A 12,795-nucleotide genomic window follows, 5' to 3' on the forward strand; every position below is an offset into this window, starting at 1 on the left:
CTCCAGAAACCTGTTGCCTGGAGGTACAGGAAGCCAGAGGCCGACCCTGGGGTCCCAGCCTGTGCCCTGCAGGACAAGCACTGAAGGGCAGACGCCCCCAGAGCCCCGTGGACCTGGCCGTCGGATGCCTGGAGTTCTGTTCCTGAGCTCCCAGCCCCAGCCCCCCAGCGGTTCCTTAAGGGATCACCTGGCAGGAACCCTCATCTGAGGCTCTGCTCTGCAAACCCAGGGCATAGCCAGGGCTCTCCAAAGAAAGGCGACCAGTAGGATATGTGTGTGTTAGAATGAGATTTCAGTAACCGGCTTGCACAATTATGGTGAATCTGAAGTCAAGGTTTGCAGGCTAGACACTCAGACAGAGGTTGATATTGTCATGAGTCTAAATCTGCAGGCAGGGCAGGCTGGTGACCCAGCTAGGGTTCCGGGTCCTGTCTGTGTCTCTGACTTGAGGCAGAATCCCTTCGACCCCAAGAAAGCTTGGCATGCTCACCCACACACGGCTCTTAGTCTACCTACTGGCACTGGGGATGGGGCCTGGGGGCATTCTACCACTGAGATACACCCCTGGCCCTTTTTTTCTTAATTTTATTTTTGGTGCTAGGGATTGAACTCAGGAACATTTTGCCTTTGGCTATGTCCCCGTTTTATTTTTTATTTTGAAACAAGGTCTCGCTAAGTTGCTAAGGCTAGCCTTAAACCTACCATTCTCAGGTCTCAACCTCCAAAGCCCTGGGATACAGACATGTACTACCATACCTGGCTCGGCTTTTCTTATTTTATTTTATTATTATTATTATTATTTTTGGTGGTTCCTGGAAGCCCTTCTACCTCCGGGCTACACTCCCACGGGCTACACTCCCAGACCTATTTTTTAACTTTTTTATTTGGAAACAGGGTCTCTTAAGCCAGTGTGGCTGGCTCCGAACCAGCGCCATCCTCCTGTCTCCGCCTCCCAAGCGCGGGGATTACAAGCCTGCACCACCACGACCGGCTTATTTTATTTTGAAACAGGATCTCCCTAAGTTACCATGCACTGGCCTCAAACTGGCGATCCTTGTATCTCAACCATGGCTTTTTCTCTTAAGGCCTTCTACTGATTGGACCAAGCCCACACAGATTACTGAGGGTAAAAAGCCTAACAGTCAATTAATTGCAGACGTTAGCCACACTTAAAGTGCATTCATAGCAACATCTGTGACCTACCCACGGTGACACAAAAAACCACCACCACACTCACCTAAGACCTGTGTAGGCCAAGGATATTCAGGATGGGGCAGTGTTCAGGAGTTCAAATTCCTCTGGCCCTGGACCTCATCCATCTCCAGACTCTCCTGGATCTGTGCAGGGCCACACCAAGACTGTTGGCTCTGTGTGGTGTCTGTCACAGGCCCACAAGCTCCCGCCCCAGCAACGGAGGGAGAATCAGAGCTCAGCCCCCAAGTCTGCACAAAGCCCCAAGGAAGAAGCCCCAAGCTGGTCCCCCTCAGGGCACTGGAGTGAAAGAGGAGTCCCGAGCAGAATCAGGAGGAGGGCCAAAGACAGCACCCAAGGGGCTCCTCTTAGCTGGGTTACTCTAGCACACTATGAGCCGGGCATGGCGGAACAGGCCTGGAACCCCAGTGCTTGGGAGGCTAAGACAGGAGGCTCACAGGTTTGAGGACAGCCTCAGCATCCTAGCAAGATCCTGTTTCCAAATAAAAAATAAATAAAAAGAGCTAGGGGTGTAGCTCAGAAGTAAAATGCTCCTGGGTTCAATCCCCAGTGCCAAGAAGAAGAAGAAAAGGGTTGGGGGGGCTTTTTGTTTGGGGAACTTTTTCTCTCAGGAATTAATTCTCATGTTTTGAATTTATCTTATCATAGGTCCTAAGCCAGAAAACACACGGCCACCGGGCACCGTCCTGGATACTGCGGCTGTCCTCCCTAGGGGTGCCGGGCAGCCCCACTGCTGTGCCCTACGGAGGCCACACAGGGGTCACAGCCAGCAGTGCCACCTCAGGCAAGGATGCGAAAGGCGGCGTCTGAAGCACAAAGCAGCAGCAGAACGCCCCGTCCTGCGGCGGCCAAGGACCACTGTTGACAGACAGGAACAAAGCCGCCCTTCATTTCTGTATGGGCCATTTGGAGAAGCACTTAAGAAGGGCCCAGGCCAACATACACACATAATGGCTTTAATTACATCCTGTGAATTTATTTTTCCGGAGAGAAATATTTTGGGGGGAAATGCCCATAAAAGCAACTTCAGCGGAGTGTGATGGTGCGTTTCCTATAGGAAATCTGTTTAGTTTAAGTCCCAGCTTTGCGACTTTGTACGACTTTGTACAAAGACAGGGACCCCAAGAGCTTTGTTGAAAGCCCCAGGGCCGGGCGGCGGTGCAGAGGCCGTGCCTCCCCTCCTGGGAACCACCTCCCTTCCAGTCCCAAATGGGAGTTCTGAGATGCTCTTGGAAGACCCACAGGGGCTTGGCTTTGCGTCTTTACACCAGGCACTGTCTGTCTCCTCCCCTGCGTGACGTTTCTTCCAAGTGATGACATTTCTTTTTTTATTTTTATTGGTGGTACTGGGGATAGAACTCAGGGGTGTTTTACCTCTGAGCTACACCCCAGCCCTATTTTATTTTTTATTTTGAAACAGGGTCACACTAAGTTACAGAGGACCTTGCTAAATTGCTGAGGCTGGCTCCAACTTGTGATCCTCCTGTCTCAGCCTCCCGAGTTACCAGGATCACAGGCGTGCACCACCACATCCAGCCCAGCTGGCATTCTTACTGGTGGGAAGACTACACTTGTGAAAATGGGGAGCCGGGCGTGGGCGCGCTTGCAACCCCAGCACTCAGGAGGCTGAGACAGGAGGCTCCAGGTTTGTGGACAGCCTCAGCTACTTAGTGAGGCCCTCTGCAACTCAGTGAGACCCTGTTTCAAAGTAAAGAATTAAAAATAGGGCTGGGGGTGTAGCTCTGAGGTAGAATGCCCCTGGGTTCCATCCCCGGTACTGGAAGAAAAAAAGAAAACAAAACAAAAGAGAAAAAATAAAAGAAAATGGGACCCTTGCTGCATAATTCTAAAGGATGCTACCCTTCAGATTCCTTAGCAGTGAGCCCGGTTGTCCCCTGAAACACTTGTTTGTGAGCCAACCCCTCCCCCAGATTGTTGGGGGTTTTTTTTGTGTGTGTGTGGTACTGGGGGTGGAACCCAGAGGCTTTCTACCTCCGGGCTATACTCCCAGACCTATTTTTTATACTTTATTTGGAAACAGGGCCTCACTAAGTTGCTGAGAGCCTCACTAAGTAGCTGAGGCTGGCTTCAAACCCGTGCGATCCTCCTGTCTCAGCCTCCCAGGCATGGGGATTACAAGCGTGCTCACCACGCCCGGCCTGATTGTTGGGTTTTTTAAGTTACAATTTTAGGCAATATACCACATGCCAATATTACATAACAAGACTTACTTGTATGTTGGTTCTCAATTTTACCTAATCAACTTTTTTTTTCTTTTTTCTTTTTTCTTTTTTTTTTTTTTTTTTTTGTGCGGGTCTGGGGATGGAACCCAGGGGCGTTCTACCTCTGAGCTACACCCTCTGCCCTATTTTTTTATTCTTTATTTTAAAACCGGGTCTCCAGAACTGGGTCCTCCCATGAGGCAAGGCCGCTGCGTGAGCCAGCGAGGTCTGGATCAGTCCACTGAGTAGCCAGGCCACTACTGGGACCATCAAGAGTGGGATTGGTACTTGCAACGCAGCATGCACAGAGAAATATCGCAGAAAATATAAATCAGACGCTTCTCTTAATCAGCAATAACTAGGAGGAAAAGGGCAACAGGAAGAGGTTGAGCTATAGAAAGGGCCCTATAGTGAAGCAACTAATGTGATCAATCAGAGGGTATGTAATACTGGAGGACGGAGCCTCTTTAAAATGCAGGAGGTACATAAACAAATGTATCAAAGTAAATCACCAAAGAAGTGTGGGATGGAGGGAGGGGGAGGGAATGGGACGGGGGCTGGAGGAGGGCTAATTGGATGATGTGTGCTTGTATATCCTCTCAAGTCTTGTACTCCAATGTGATTGATATATGACTACAATGCACCAATTTAAAAAATAAATTAATTTTAAAAAAAAATAAATAAAAAAAAAATAAAAAAATAAAAAAAATAAAACCGGGTCTCATTTCATTTGGCTGCAACCTTTGCTTTCATGAAAGTAAGACTGATGGTTCTGAATTGCTATGTGTATGTGCCTTGGCACCACATGACGGTGCCCATGAAAACATGGCCATTGTCTTTTAAACAGCTTGCAGTTATGGCTACAAATAAAAGGGTGTGACAGGAGGGCATGACAGGTAATGGTCCCTTTTTCAGTCCCTAGTACTTGGCAAACCTGCTTTTGTACTTCTAGCCTTTGTGCCTCCTGAACTACCTACTGTATTTTCTGTATATTGTTTCTAGTCAATTAAAATGTGTTTACATATTTGTCATTATAACTTAAAAAAAAAAAACCCGGGTCTCACTGAGTTGCAAAGGACCTCACTAAGTAGCTAAGGCTGTCTGTGAACCGCGATCCTCCGGTCTCAGCCTCCCGAATGCTGGGATTACAAGCGTGCCCACCACGCCCGGCTTCCTAATAACTTCTTAAGCAGGATACCTATGGTGTGGACAAGATTCTTTCTTTTCTTCTTTCTTTTTTTTTTTTTTTTTGAAACAGGGTCTCACTAGCTGCAGGGGCCTCACTAAGTAGCTGCGGCTGGCTGCGAACCCACAGTCCTCCTGTCTGGCCTCCCCAGTACTAGGATTACAAGCGTGAGCAACCACACTGGGCCTGGACAGGATTCTTTTTTTTTTTTTAACTTAATGAGTTTTAATGCAGACTTCTATGGACAAGTTTTCTTCTGTTAAGTCTCTGGTTGTGACTTTTGATCTTTTTCTCCTTCTTTTCCTCATTTTTCTTTGCAGTGCTCCAGGGGACTGAACCCAGGGCCTTGAGCATGCTAGGCGGGCTCTCCACCACTGGGCCACACCACAGCCCCCTGGATTCTCTCTGATCCCTTCCATCATCACATGCCTGGCTCCCAGGACAGGCCAGGAGCCAAGGACTCACTATAGACATCTGACAGCCTGCCAGAGCGCAGGGAAGAGGGACTCTCGAAAGGCAAGTCCACTGTCCACGGCCGCCAGCCAGGGGCGCTGCTCTTGTCCTTTCTCTTCACACTTCCCGTCCTTATTTACAAGAATAGTCGACTGTTACAGAATTGTCATCACTGTGGAAACATACGCATCTATTTCTTGTTTTCCTTTATGTTATAAAATTAACGCTATATTTATCTACAAAAAAATGTATTCTCTTGTTTTCTCTAACACAAGCAAATGTTTCTCATGACACAAGGGGAAAGAAAAATCAGACAAGATAAGAAAATGTCAGGAGCTGTGGTTTCTGGGGTGCGGGGCATTAGATACCTGGCTGGCCCTCCACACAGAAGCAGCTAAAGCAGTAGATAAAATATCAACAGGCAGACCGGGCGCAGTGGGCACACTTGTCATCCCAGAACTCGGGAGGCTGAGACAGGAGGATCGCAGTTCACTGACAGCCTCAGCTACGTAGTGAGGTCCTTTGCAACTCAGTGAGACCCTGTTTCAAAATAAAGAATAAAAGCCAGGTGTGGTGGTGCACGTTTGTAATCCCAGCATTCAGGAGGCTGAGATGGGAGGATTGCGGTTCATGGATAGCCTCAGCTACTTAGCAAGACCCTTCACAACTCAATGAGACCCTGTTTCAAAAATAAAAAGATTAAAAAAATAGGCCTGGGAGTGTAGCTTGGAAGTACAATGCCCTTGGGTTCCATCCTCAGTACAGAGAGAGAGAGAGAGAGAGAGAGAGAGAGAGAAAGAGAAAGAAGGGCAGGCTGGAGATATAGCTCAAAGGCAAAATTCCCCCAAGTTCCATCCCCAGTACTAAAAAAAAGAAAAAACCCAACAAGCTTTTGTTAACCCCTTCCCCCAGTGCTACCACAGAGACCAAAAGCAGAGAGAAGGCAGTCAGCCCTCCCGCAAGTTGTCCGCCAAGACTGTGATCTCCAACTTCAACTCTGACTGGGCGCCAATGCCCCTCAGGAGGCTGATGAGAGTCCTTTGGCTGGCACCCCACAGGGTTCTCCCTCAGTGAACAACAAAATAACACAAAAAGTGGTTTAAAAATAACCAAGGAGCCGGGCATGGTGGTGCACACTTGTAATCCCAGCATTTGGGAGGCTGAGACAGGAGGATCACGGTTCATGGACAGCCTCAGCTACTTAGTGAGGCCCTCTGCCACTCAGTGAGACCCTATTTCAAAATAAAATTAAAAAATAAAAAATAGAGCTGGGGGTGTAGTTTGGAGGTAGAATGTCCCTGGGTTCCATCCCTAGTACCATAAAATTTTGATTAATTAATTAAATAAAAATAGCCAAGGGACTCAAGTGGACATTTCTCCATGCCAGTGACCCGTAAGAACTGAAGTTACTTGACATCACTAATCTATATGGAAATATACACCAAGACCATAGTATAATACTATTTTACATCCATTGGGATAGCTACTCGTTTTAAAAAAAAAAAGGAGGAGAAACTAAAATCCCTGCACGGTGTTGGTAGAAATGTAACATGGTGCTGCCAGTGAGGAAAACAACAGGGTAGTCCTGACCCTAAAGCAGGCGTGGCGGCGCACACCTGGGATCCCAGTACTTGGGAGGCTGAGCTGGGAGGGCTTCAGGTTTGAAGCCAGCCTCAGCAACTTACTGCGACCCTGTTTTAAAGTAATTTTTAAAAAGCTAGGGGTATAGCACAGAGGTAGAATGCCACTGGGTTCAATCCCTAGCACCACAATTTTTCTTTTTCTTTTAATGTTCTATGGATGAAACCTAGGGGCATGCTACCTCTGAGATATACCCTCAGTCCTTTTTTTTATTCTTTACTTTGAAATAGATGTCACTAAGTTACAGAGGGCCTCACTAAGTATCTGAGGCTGGCCACAAACCTGTGATCCTCCTGGCTCAGCCTTCCAACTTCTGGGATTGCAAGCATGTACTGCCATGCATGGATAAAAAATTTTTTAATTTTTTTATTCTTTTAAAAAATACATCCACAAGGTGGTGCTGGAGCTAGCGAGGCTGGGAACAGAATCTGCCAGGTGACCAGGCTGGTACCGGGGCCTTCGCGAGTGGGATCAGAACTTGCTATGCAGCATACACAGAGAAATATCAAAGAAAAATGAAAAATCAGATGCTTTCCCTAATATGTAAAAACTAGGAAGAAATGGGTAATAGGAGGGAATCTAGTGGAAGAAAGGGCTCTGTGGAGGCGCAATTAAGGAGACCAATCAGAGGGGATGAGAAGGGGGAAGATGGACTCTCATTAAAACATAAGATATATGTAAACAAATATGTCGATGTTAAACACTTAATCAAGCATGGGATCGAGGGGGGAGGGAGGGGGATGGGGATTGGACAAAGGCTAATTGGATGATGTGTGCTTGGATATCCTCAAGTCTTGTATTCCATTGTGATGTTTGAGTACAACATGTAATCTCGGTATTTGGGAAGCTAAGATTGAGGGGCACAGGTTCAAAAACAGCCTCAGCAAGTAGTGAGAGTCTTACTAACCTAAGGAGACCCTCTTTCAAAATAAAAAATAAAATAGGGCTGGGGGTATAGCTCGGAGGTAGAAGATCCCTGGGTTCAATACCCAGCAACGCAAATACATGAATGAATGAATGAATGAATGGGAATGAATGAGAACTAAAACACTGGCCTAGCAGGAAAGCTCAGTCAGCTGGGCATGGTGCTGCACACTTATCCCAATACTTGGGGGGGCTGAAACAGGAGGGTCACAGGTTCAAGACCAGTGTCAGCAACTTAATGAGGCCTCTGCCCTGTTTCAAACTAAAAAAATAAATAAAATAGGGCTGAGGTGAAGCTCGGAGGTACAATGCACTGGGTTCCATCCCCAGTACCAAAAAAAAATAAATCACATCCCAAGTTCACAGACACTTTAGTATCCTGAAGACTGTCAAGCAGAGGGCCCAAGTTAAAGCAGCAACCCAGCAACCACAGAGGCCGACAGTGCTCCTGAAGACCACTTCACCCAGAGCCTCAGAACCCCACAGATGAAGTTCTAGGAAAACGACCTCACAGGCAAAAACAGCCACGCACACTGGGGGGCCGCGTGGGAGACCCAGCTGGAGGGCCCAGAGGCCTCGGCCGCTGCTGGACACAGAGAGATGCAGTGCCCCTTCGCCGCCCGTACACGCTTACAGAGCTTTGTTCAAGGAAACAGAGCCCACGCGAGACAGGCACAGGCGGCCTGGCCCCGTGGAGTTCCACTGGGCCCCGCGGACCCACAGAGGTGAGAAGAGGCGGCGGGGGCGGTTCCACGCTGGGGAAGGCGCCATTGTAAAATTTAATTGTTCAGTATTAGGAACCAAACCCAGAACATTCTACGTCCAAGCTGCGCCCATAACCTTTTTTTCTTTTTACTTTGAAACAGGGTCTCACCACGTTTCTAAGGGTCTCGCTAAATTGCCGAGGCTGTCCTCAAACCTCCTGTCTCAGCCTCCCCAAGTATCGGGGCCCCAGGTATGCACCACCATACTCAGCTTCTACCACTTTTTAAAAATGAGATAATCAGCAAAACAATATTTTATAAAGCCTGATTCACAGCAGCTGTCAACGTCCACGGCGTAGATACACCTGCCACGGCGGAGAGGGAACAACCTGAACTCAGGTAGCGAGCGAGGCCCAGGAGTACGCACGCCAGTGTTTCCCCACACAGACACGGGCTCAGTAAGGCAGGCAGACGAGTAAAACGGGGTAAAATAACTAAGTGAGGAGTTTTTAGTTATTACCTTTTTGTTTTAATGGTTCAAAGTTTCTAAAGTTTAATACTTGCTGGGGTAAGCCGGCTCCTGTCCCAGACTGCACCTGGTGCCTGTTCCCAGTGCTTGGCACCCCCCACACGACATGCCAGGCAGAGTCTGGGGCAGGGGGCTGTGGAGGGTCCAGAGGGAGTCAGGTCCAGAGGGAACCAGGAGGTGCCCACAGGCTGGGCCCTGCCAGGCTTGAGAATCCAGTGTGCCCAGAGACCTCTTTGCTGGATGAGTTGTGACCTTTTGCCTTCCGTTGCTAAGGAGCCATAGTATTTTAATACCACAAATGGATGTTTGGCCAATGTAAAAGGAAGGGAAACCTAGAGGGGTGTGCAGTTTTACGGCAATGCGGGGAGCCCTCGAAACAAGGGCTTGTTTCACAAGCTGCCCACGCGCCCACACTCCCAGCCCACAGCCTGCGGGGCGCCCAAGAGAGCGCCATCCTCAGCGGCCTCAGCACCGCAGCCGCGGGACCCGAGCCCGGTGCACACGGAGGCTTTGATCTGGAATCTGAACCGGTTCAATGCATAAAATCTGTGGTGTAAGAGTTTTGTTTGAAAGGTCTATTTTTTGTGTTTGCATTGAAACCCCCTCCCGGCACCTTCCTTTAGAGCCACAATCCCTGGAAGTGGGCAGGCCTCCGGAGAGGCCTCCTCTCCAGCGCGACCTGGGCTGCAGGGGTGAGATGGGCTTCGAGGTGGGTCTGAACCACACAGGGGCAGGAGCATGTGGGCCGGAGAGCGCAACGAGGCTGGGGCTGCGGATGTTCACGAGCCCTTCCTCCATAAAAAAATATTAAAAGTCCTACTTTATGACTGCACTGATATAAAGACGGATATATTAGCAGTATATATGAAAACATTTACTTTGACCTAAAAGCTCATTTTGCTTTCTGATTATAAAAGAAACTAAAACACTCTCGGGGGCTCCTAAAAGCGCTGTGTGTGGGCGCTGTGCCTGCCATGCCCACGGCCAGCAGCCCGCACGGCGCTCTCGGGTTTGACAGCCACGGCCCTCGGGCACAGGTTCAAGTCAGGGTCGAGGTTTGGGCAGGGCGTCCTCCCTGCCTGGTGGAAGCCTGCAGGTCAAGAACGCCTTCCCCATGCCACCCCTCGTGTCCCCACTCACCACAGCCTTTCAGGGTCGCTGCACATACCCCCCTCAGCGACATTACCAACCAGATGCTCCAGGTGACAGGCACAGAGGCAGGCGCGCCCTGGGGGGCAAGGAAGGCCCTGCCTTGCTCCCTGGGCGCTGGGGCAGCCACGTCCTTCAGCCACCCAGCCAGGTCCATCTGCCCCCAAAGGCAGAGGCCTGAGGGATGCTGAGGCTTGGCTGATCCCAGCCCTGGGAGGCTCAAGGGAGGAAGGGGAGAGCGGGTCCATAAGTGCTCATCAGGTGCCCCTCCTCCTCCCCTGCCACTCCAGTGACAGGACAGAGCCTTCCCCCGCTGAACCTGAAACCAGCCCCAGGCACGCAGTCAGAATGAGGATTCTGGAGAACATCCAACCCGGAAGGGCTCTCCAAGTAGGTTTCCTTTTTTTCTTGCGGTACTGGGGAAGGAACCTAGGCCTGCACCCAGTGCTAATCTGGCAATTCATAAAAACTCACCCATTTATGCTCTGGCCAAAACCCACAGACGTGGTACCGAGTGGATTCACCCTAACATATGGGAGGGGAGGCTAGAAACTCAGGTAAGTCGCTCAGCACCTGACAGCGGGGCCCGCGAGGCGGGACTTCCTGTCAGCTGGGATTTGAACCAGGCGACTCCTCTTCAGGGCGCAGCCGCTCTGCCTTCCTCCACGTGACGTCAGGCTCCACACTGACGGCTTCGTCCGCTTTTCCATCATTTGACCAGCTGTTTGTATCTTACTTGCATCACTCAGTTGGGCTGTCTTTCTTACTAAAAGCCGCTGTCAGTTATGAACGTTAACTGTGAGAGGTGCTACACACCCTTCTAATACGTCATCTGCTTTCTACTTGCTTGGTATATGGACTTAGTGTGAGTACTGGGGGTTGAACCAGGAATCTACCTCTGAGCCACACCTCCAGCCCTTTTTTATTTTGAAACAGGGTCTTGCTAAGTTGCTGAGGGTGGCCTCAAACCTGCAATGCTCCTGTCTCGGCCTCTCAAGCACTGACTGGCTGGCTACATAAAATTTTTTTTATTTTTTTTGTGTGTGTGGTACTGGGGATGGAACCCATGAGCCTTCTACCTCTGGGCTATACCCCCAGACCTATTTTATTTTATTTCATTTTATTTTATGCAGTACTAGGAATGGAATCCAGGGGCATTCTACCTCCGAGCTACCCCCTCTGCCCAATGTTTTTAATTTTTATTTTGACACAGGGTCTCACTAAGTTGCAAAAGGTCTCGCTACTAAGTAGCTGAGGCTGTCCACGAATCACAATCCTCCTGTCTCAGCCTCCCAAATGCTGGGATTACAAGCCTGCAGCACCACGCCCAGCTCTATTTTATTTTTTATTTGGAAACAAGGCCTTGCTAAGTTGCTGAGGCTGGCTGCACAGGTCCTGGATCACAAGTGTTACCACCAAGCCTGGCTTTTAAGTCCTTTAATCTTGTGAACTTTGTCTGTGATGAGGCAAGAATATAACTTTATTCTTGCCATTTGTCCTGATACCATTTGAGCAATAATCTGAAATACTTCTGTCTTGAAGTGCCACATTCATCAAAAACTAAATTCCCCACTTCCTGCATCTGGCTGGGCTCCTACTGTTCCACGGCTCCTGTATATTTCCCGTACCAATCCCAGTTAGCTTAGTTACTATAACTTGGTGGTATAATTTTGCATTTGGGAGGACAGGTTAATCCTTATTCTTTCTACATCTTCTTGATTTGTCTGGGCAAACTGTAGAATCAGCTTACATTTCAATAATCTTATTTTTTCTAACAATTGGATTCAACTTTCCAATTAAGCTGGGGGAAAGGGCGCCTCTGGCCCGTGAGGCCAGTGCGCCTGGAGGAGCTGTGCCCGGGCTCTCTCTGTCTCTGGCCCTTCCTCTCTCCCTCTCCGCTTCCTGTCTTCAATGAGCTAGGTGGCTTTCTTCCGCCACACCTTCCACTACGTCTCTGCCTTGGAGCCAGCCAACCAGCCAACCATACTTGTCAGATATTTTGGTCACCGAGACATAAAAGTAGAACATTAAACTTTAAAAATGCAAGGTAAGCTAGGCATGGTGGCACATTCCTACTACCCTAGTACTTGGGAGGCTGAGGTAGAAAGGACCACAGATTTAAGAGAGCCTCGGCAACTTAGTGAAATTCTCAACAACCTAGCAAGACCCTGTTTCAAAACAAAAACTTAAAAGGGCGGGGGTGAGCCCAGAGGCGAGCACTTCTGGGTTCAACCCTCAGCACCATATTAAAAAAAAAAAAATTAGGATCACTTTGTAAATTCAAACTCTTTATTTTTTGGTGGTACTGGGGGTGGAACCCAGGGGCTTTCTACCTCCAGGATATCCTCCCAGACCTATTTTATATATTTTTTGGAAACAGGGTCTAAGTTGTTGAGAACCTCACTATGTGGCTAAGGCTGGCTTCGAACCTGTGCAATCTTCCTGTCTCAGCCTCCCAAGCATGGGGATTACAAGTACACGCCACCACGCCTGCCTTCAAACTCTTAAAATAAGAATTCAGCGCTCCCTGAAAATTTATAAACCATAGCAGAGAAAAATATCTTAAGAATTCCATTTGTACATGCCCACAAAACATTAAATAAAATTAGGATTTAAATTATCATAAGATACAGTAATAATCACAGGTAGAGACCTTCAACAACGTCAACAACGTCATATGATCTTTAAAATTCCTGGCAAATACTTACCTGTCTTATAGAAAAGGGGCGTCATAATCTGAGTGAAAAGTTCTATTTTCTCTTGCACACATTTTTT

Source organism: Muscardinus avellanarius (genome assembly GCF_963383645.1).
Source record: "Muscardinus avellanarius genome assembly, chromosome: 2".
Classification (NCBI taxonomy): Eukaryota; Metazoa; Chordata; class Mammalia; order Rodentia; family Gliridae; genus Muscardinus; species Muscardinus avellanarius.